This window comes from Aplysia californica, unplaced genomic scaffold (genome assembly GCF_000002075.1).
Source record: "Aplysia californica isolate F4 #8 unplaced genomic scaffold, AplCal3.0 scaffold00740, whole genome shotgun sequence".
Taxonomy (NCBI): Eukaryota; Metazoa; Mollusca; class Gastropoda; order Aplysiida; family Aplysiidae; genus Aplysia; species Aplysia californica.
Genome location: NW_004798010.1, coordinates 352,955 through 360,012, shown reverse-complemented (window position 1 = coordinate 360,012; position 7,058 = coordinate 352,955).

Genomic DNA, 7,058 nt, shown 5'->3' with positions numbered 1-7,058 from the left:
CTCTCTTTCTTTAACTTCCCTCTCCTCCCCCCTTTCCAATCCAAGCTCTCCGATATAATCTTTCTACTCTCCCCTTTTCCCAATCTCAGCTCTACCCCCGACCGCAGCCTCCTCCACTTTGCGCCCCCTGTCGTCCGACTCACACCCCCCACCACAGTGCCCTGGTCAGTGGTCAGTCCCCTCTCTGTCTGCCGAAACCCAGTGTCCTCTCCCTTCTCTCCGTCCGGTCTCCACAGGGAGGGGGGGTAGAGAGAGGTGGTTTCCCCGTGGACAGTCCCCACCATCCATCCCCCGCCCACCTCCCTACTTATGTACACATCTACCACCATTGTGCTATGGCTTGTCCAGTTTGCCGCCATCATGTCTTATCACCAGAGGTCAATTATAACTGACGACTGTCGGGGACAAATGTTCCGCCATTTGTTAATACTTGACAAACTCAAAGTTTCTATGAAAAGACTTTAGAGGTGCCACTTTGGTTGCTGTTGGTCCAATAGCAACTCTGATGTTTTCATACATTTTCCTGATATTACCTGTATCGCTGGCCTGTTGAATTTCTGAGCATAACTTGTCCCAGTACTGATTGGCACACTTTCTGGTTTCTCTTTGAAGGTTAGATTTAGCAGCACGTAGTTTTTGCGTTGTACTCTCTGTTGGATTTTGTGTTGTATTCTATCAGGATTCTACGCTTTTTCTCGAATAGTGGTGCGAGCGTTGATGCACTGGCTTCAACCCAGTCCTCCTTGCAAGGTCTTTCTATTCCAAAAGTCATCGACGCAGAATTATAAATTGTTGATCTCCTGCTATTCCACATGTTGTCTGGGGATGAGCTATCTAGATGTTGGAGCTCTTCTTTAACATGTTCTTGAAACTTTGCCTTTAACGCTGAGTCTTTGGTATTTCTTAAGTTGATCTTAGGTTTCTTTTGATTTTCAGCTCTTTGTGTTTTCTTTGTGACTATCTTTGCCTTAGCTATCACCAAAAGGCGGTCTGTGTTGCAGTCTGCACTGTACAAGGATCTTGTTTACTTTACCATGTTGGCATCTTTCTCTCTGACGATGATGACGTTGATTTGGTGTCAAGGGCGTGTAGCGTGTAGTGTGTAGTGTGTACTTGGTGTAGTGTGTAGCATGTAGTGTGTAACGTGTAGTGTGTAGCATGTAGTGTGTAGTGTGTACCTGGTGTAGCATGTAATGTGTAGTGTGTAGTGTGTAGCATGTAGTGTGTAATGTGTAGTGTGTAGTGTGTACTGTGTACCTGGCGTTGAGCGTTGACTCTCTGGCTGTAGTTGACATTGGGCATATAGCAACACACGTAGTACTCTGTCCCGTTAGGGAAGGTGTCCTTGTAGCCCAGGAAGTGAACCCGCCACCGACCTTTGCACTGGGAGTCAAAGGTCACGGGAGGAGCAAGGTCATCAATCTCTGTCGAAATGAACGGTTCGAAAGTCAGTCGGGAGCCAAAGATCAAACTGTGTCTTAACCATCTTGTTTTAAGTATTCATAATTTTATACAGACTTCAACAAACGTTAAGGACCACTTGCAAACTCTCTGAGTGGTCTTCTTGGGTCGACCTGCATGTGGGCGTTCTTGGACTGCTCCAGTGGCTTGATGGCGCTGCCTCAGGTATGATAATGAGAGAATGTGACACTGGCAACTTCTCGGGCTCCAACTCCATCTTGCAGCCATGCTATAGCTCTGGCACGATCAAAGTCTCTCAGCTTTCGTCTTGGTGGCACATTGATGCCATACTGGATTTTGCACAAGGGGGGCTTATATTGCCACCAAAGTGAGCACAGTTCGAGACCGTATGTCTGTTTATGACGTGCACAAGAAATTTTAACTGAGGAATGTCCGTGGTGTCGCACACAAGTCGATAAAAAACAGCCAAATTGACGAGAGTTCCCCGAGGATTTCCGTGCAGCACGTGGTGGTTTTGCCCCTTTAGGAAGCTCTGCAGTACGCATTGGTAACCCACGAACACTTTCAGAGCAAAACAGTTTGAAACATTGCTCGCTGTCTTTTTTTCGGATTTAAAAAAAAATCAGGGCTGTCTGTCAAGGTGGTTCTTAACTTTTGTTGAAGTCTGTATGACCTTAGAGCATGCGTCAAAATACAATTGAGTATGTATCTAGCTTAAGATTATTATTTCTAATATCGCTGCTCATTTATATTATGCATGTGATTGTAATAACAAGCGCGTGCACACACACACACACACACACACACACACACACACACACACACACACACACACATACACACACACACTCTCTCTCTCTCTCTCTCTCTCTCTCTTTCTCTCTCTCTCTCTCCTTCTCTCTCTCTCTCTCTCTCTCTCTCTCTCTCTCTCTCTCCCCGCTCACCTAAGAAGTTGACAAACAGCACTTGCAGACACACACACACACACACACACACACACACACACATACACTCGCACACACACACACACTCGCACACACACACACACTCACACACACACACACTCACACACACACACACACACCCAGCCCACCTAAGAAGTTGACAAACAGCACCAGCAGACCCATCAGCAGCAGAGTCAACAGAGCAGCCACAGCAACAGTCAGCGCCACACAGCAGCGGCGACGACGACGCCTGATCAGCAGGTCCAGCCTCTCTCGTGACGTCATCACCTAGCGAGGAAAGAAACTCAAATAAATCGTAGGTCGTCTGATGAAATCGTGAATTCCACTCGAAGCAAATTTTACAGGAGATGAAAAAAACCAACTGATTTCCGCCGTCATTTGGCGTTCAAGACATAAACTAAATGGATAAATCTAGTCTAGTACTTTTTAGAAATGATTCTATTTTAGTTTTAGTAGAGGTTTTACGGCACTCGCAACTGCATAAGGTCATATGAGCGCCAGAAGATTAGAGGTGTTACAAGAGAGTAACAAACACAAAAAAGAAGGAGGGGAGATTAAGACGATATATGTTCGACAGGAAAGAAGGAGCAAATCACACCAGAGCACCCGCCAACCACCCGCAAATATTCTATATTACAATTTTAACCGTAGATAGTCATTATATCGAAAAAGTGTGGGATTCACGATTTTCCTATTCGAATCTTGCCTGACGTTGTCGTGTGAATTCACGATTTCGTAGGTAGATCTAGGCTTTATGAAACGCCGTGTTGTATTTACGAGTATTAAGCAGTGGCCCTAGTTAGTATGTTTAAAAATATCTGAATATGTGTCGCGGCGCGGTGGAATCAGGCGCTCGTCAAATGTTGGCCATGTGGAGTTATTGGTATCGTCTTAAAGCTAGCCCATTTGCTTTGCTGTTACTGTTAATGAAAAATATAACTCATGTATCTGAATACAAGTCGAGATATTTGCCAAAATAGTGAGCATTGCCCTACCTATAGGAGAAGTTTGGTTTCATTGATGTATATATTTGTTTTGTTATAAAGAAAACTCCCCTTGTCTTTTAAAGAAACTGAACTAGGGGCAAAAACTTTACCTTCGATTTCCTCAAAACAGCGTTTTTCGGGATAGCCCCCTTGTGCTTAAAAGCGACCGTTTATCGTAGCTTTCTACCAAAGGTCTGTTGATTTGACTTACTTTTTCATCTGCAACCTTTTTCCTCTTCAATTTCTTCTTTTTCTTCAGCCGTTTTGCCTCCTGGGAACAGAAGCAGACACAAATCAGAGAAATGAGGAATACAAAATAAGTGGTAAAGAACACTAATCAGAGAAATGAGGAATAACAATTAATACATGTTAGCGGTAAGGTACAGATATCCTATTTTCTATCTGTCTCTTTCTCTCGTCAATGTTACATACTGTATGATAATGTACCTATGCGCACTTAAAGTACCCTGGCTTCAAAACAATTTTTCGGCGCTTTAAAAAAAAGTTATCTTTTCAAAATGCCTTGATCAGTTTGTTTTACATTGTAATACCCTGTCCACAGGGTAAAATGTAAAGATTCCAAAGTGCTGAATTAAACACTTGAAAGTTATCGGATTTATTCGAATTTCAGTAGGGGTCATTTTTTTTGTTTGTTGTTGGATATCCTGTATCTGAAGTTCTATCAAGCATGTGTTAACGTTTTCAAAAAGTCTAAAGGCATATTGTGGTAGGGTGGCCAGTCCCTTTCCTCGCCGCCTTTACTTCCCCAACTCGAAATCTGGTAAATTAATATAAAATCCATAAACTCCACATTTTATAACCCGTCTTCAAAATGACGTACAAAAACCAATGATTGTAAAGCGCTTAAAGCTTGCCGTTGAGTGGATGTTTGCGCTATATAGCAGCTATAATATAGGCCCACATTATTACATGTGTATTGTAAGGATCTTGGGGTAAAAAAAAGTGAAGGGGGGGTATAAATTCAATTTAAGCTGAAACAGTTTTGTTAAGAGAATTTTCGGGGAGCTGATAAGCATCAGTCACGATCCAGAGTTGAAAACTGACTCTAAATAATAAATAGAAAGACGTCTACGATATGAAAAAAAAAAAAAGAATACCTATACCTTCTTGTCATGGAGCGCCTTCCATCGTTCGTAATCTTCTCTGTCGGAGAGCTGTACAGTCCAGATGTGTCCGTTACTGGTTTGTCTACTCCCAGAGAGTGTGTCTTGAGCCAGTTCTCCATCATCATCGTCCGGTTTGGTGAAGTAGCTAGCGGGCCAGTCTAGAGCCCCGCTTGAAATCGGCATTTCGAATCCTCTGAGACCTAAACATGATCAAAGTTGATGATAGGCTGTTATAGTCGTTCACGGTTTTCTTCTTTATAAATACTCCTGGAGTTTTCGTCGTGTTCTGGCACTTGTGGCAAGGGAAACTACCCATGAATAAGTACAGCTGGATAAGTCGACAAATGCTTACTTTTCTTGCATTTCTGATTTAACAGGGATGGGATATAACAGGACATTTTCTCTACTCCCACCATCCCTGTTATATCAGGTTTCCACTGTATTTTGGCGACATCTGAAAGCTCCTCTTAGCCATTGATTTTAAACAGTCTTTAAGAGTAAGGTTTCCGTAAAGAACTTTAAGGGAATGAACACCATACCTAGTCCATTCTGGCGAGAGGTCCTAACAAAATGGTTACAGTATAATATAATGTCCTATATTATAGACAACTGTTCACATGATATTCCATCAAGGAGAGACCATCTTTTTAATAATACTCATATAAATATAGGAATGAGATGATCCTTCTTCCTTCTTGTGTAAAAAGAGGAATAATAACAGTAAATGACGTAACGGTTGGAAGGCGAGTTTGGGAACCTAGATGAATATACACAAAGATTTGGCCAATATGGCCGCTGTGTTTTAGACCACAACATTTTAATAAATGCACCAAGAACTGTCCCGGGTATCACACCTTCACTGGTGACAGATACGTTTCTCTTCAAAGATAGATTTGTGGGAAATATAGAACGAAAAACCCATGGATGGTGAAATTAAAAAACCAGACTTCACCTCTATGTTTCAATGTTTGGCTTAGAAAATACAGCGTAACAGTCACCAAAATACTGCTACTCCTTGGCTCTTTCTTACTGCTGTCTTTCAGCCACACCCCTGATTTTCTGGTAGGAAAGATCTACACCTAGTCCTCTCGGACAAGGGCTAAAAATCTCGTAGGTCCCGTGTGCAAGTTGCGCACATTAAAGATCTCTTGGTCGTCTAAAATCGATATGAGTAAACTTCGGCCGCCACCTGGGCAAAATTCACAATTTCCAACCAACTGAAAATGTTAAATGTGTCCCACGTGCTCCTATGACCTTATGTAATTGCGAGTGCCGTAAAACACTTACTCAAAAAAAACAACAACTCATACCATTTCACCATTTTTTCACATCAACTGAACGTCATTGGCCTACTATAAATAATATTTACACTCTACTGGAATGGAGCAATAAATCTTGAGAGAAAAGTGACACATGTGTTTCCAAGTTGCCAAATATGTTATAATAAATGTATAGATTATAGATTGATTCTCTCTCTATTCCGCTTTTATGGTTTTACACTCCCTAATTTCAAAGGTATGGAACAGTACGCACGGCTGGTGAACGGAAACCTCACTTGTTTACAATGGCATCTTAGAAGACGGACTTTTCCAAGATTAGATCTAAACGAAACTAATGAAAAACTGAAAATTAAACTACAGTGACTTCAGGCTCCTCAATGAAACTGTGCACGATTTAAATGATTCTGAACCACCATTAATTTGTTTAAATTCGAAAGTTAAGTGGTTCGGAAGTTTTAGGCGGCGAAAGTGACGAACTTTCATAAATATATTACTATAATAGGCCTATGTATAGATTCTACCACAAGCTTGTTACTTCTGATGGCAAGACAAAAATCAGGGCCTGCCATACACATAGATCAACCCCCAGACCTAGAGTTGAGACCAAGAAGTAGCAGAAATAGTTCACTATCATGCTTCTATGTACATTTGTTTTGCACTATAAAAATCATTCAGTCCAATGACGTGAGCATAAATAATAAACTGTGGCGGTTAGACATTTGTCTCACGTCGTCGCGTGGAATCAGCCGCTCGTCAATTTTTGGGCATGTGGCGTTATTGGTATCATTGACTATCATCCTTAAAAAAACCTGTTTATTTGTCTATATTTCGATAAAAATTCCACCCTTTTATCTTGAATGGAAATTGAGATATTTGTGATTGAAAGAGATGGGGTCGTCTGGTTTCAGAAGTAAAGTTAGGGAGGAAATGGCCGCCAAAGTTTGGTGACATCCAAAGTTTGAGACTCTTTTGAAACTGTAAATTTACGTGTTTGTGCCTTCCATCAGTAACTTCCACACAAAAATGTGTTTTTCAACGGATAGAAAACGTGTTGAGCCAACAAAAGAACATTCTTTAAAAATTGCTCAACCCCCAAAAAAAAATGCTGGTTTCTTTGACGTCATTGTTTTGACGAGCGCCTGATATCACCATTGTGTCTCACATTTTTGTTTCAGTAACAATACATTTACTCTGTTCTTGAGTTCTCGAATCTCATGGGGTCATGTTGAGATCTGAAAACAATACATGTACGAAACAAACTTTTTAAATAATACCCCC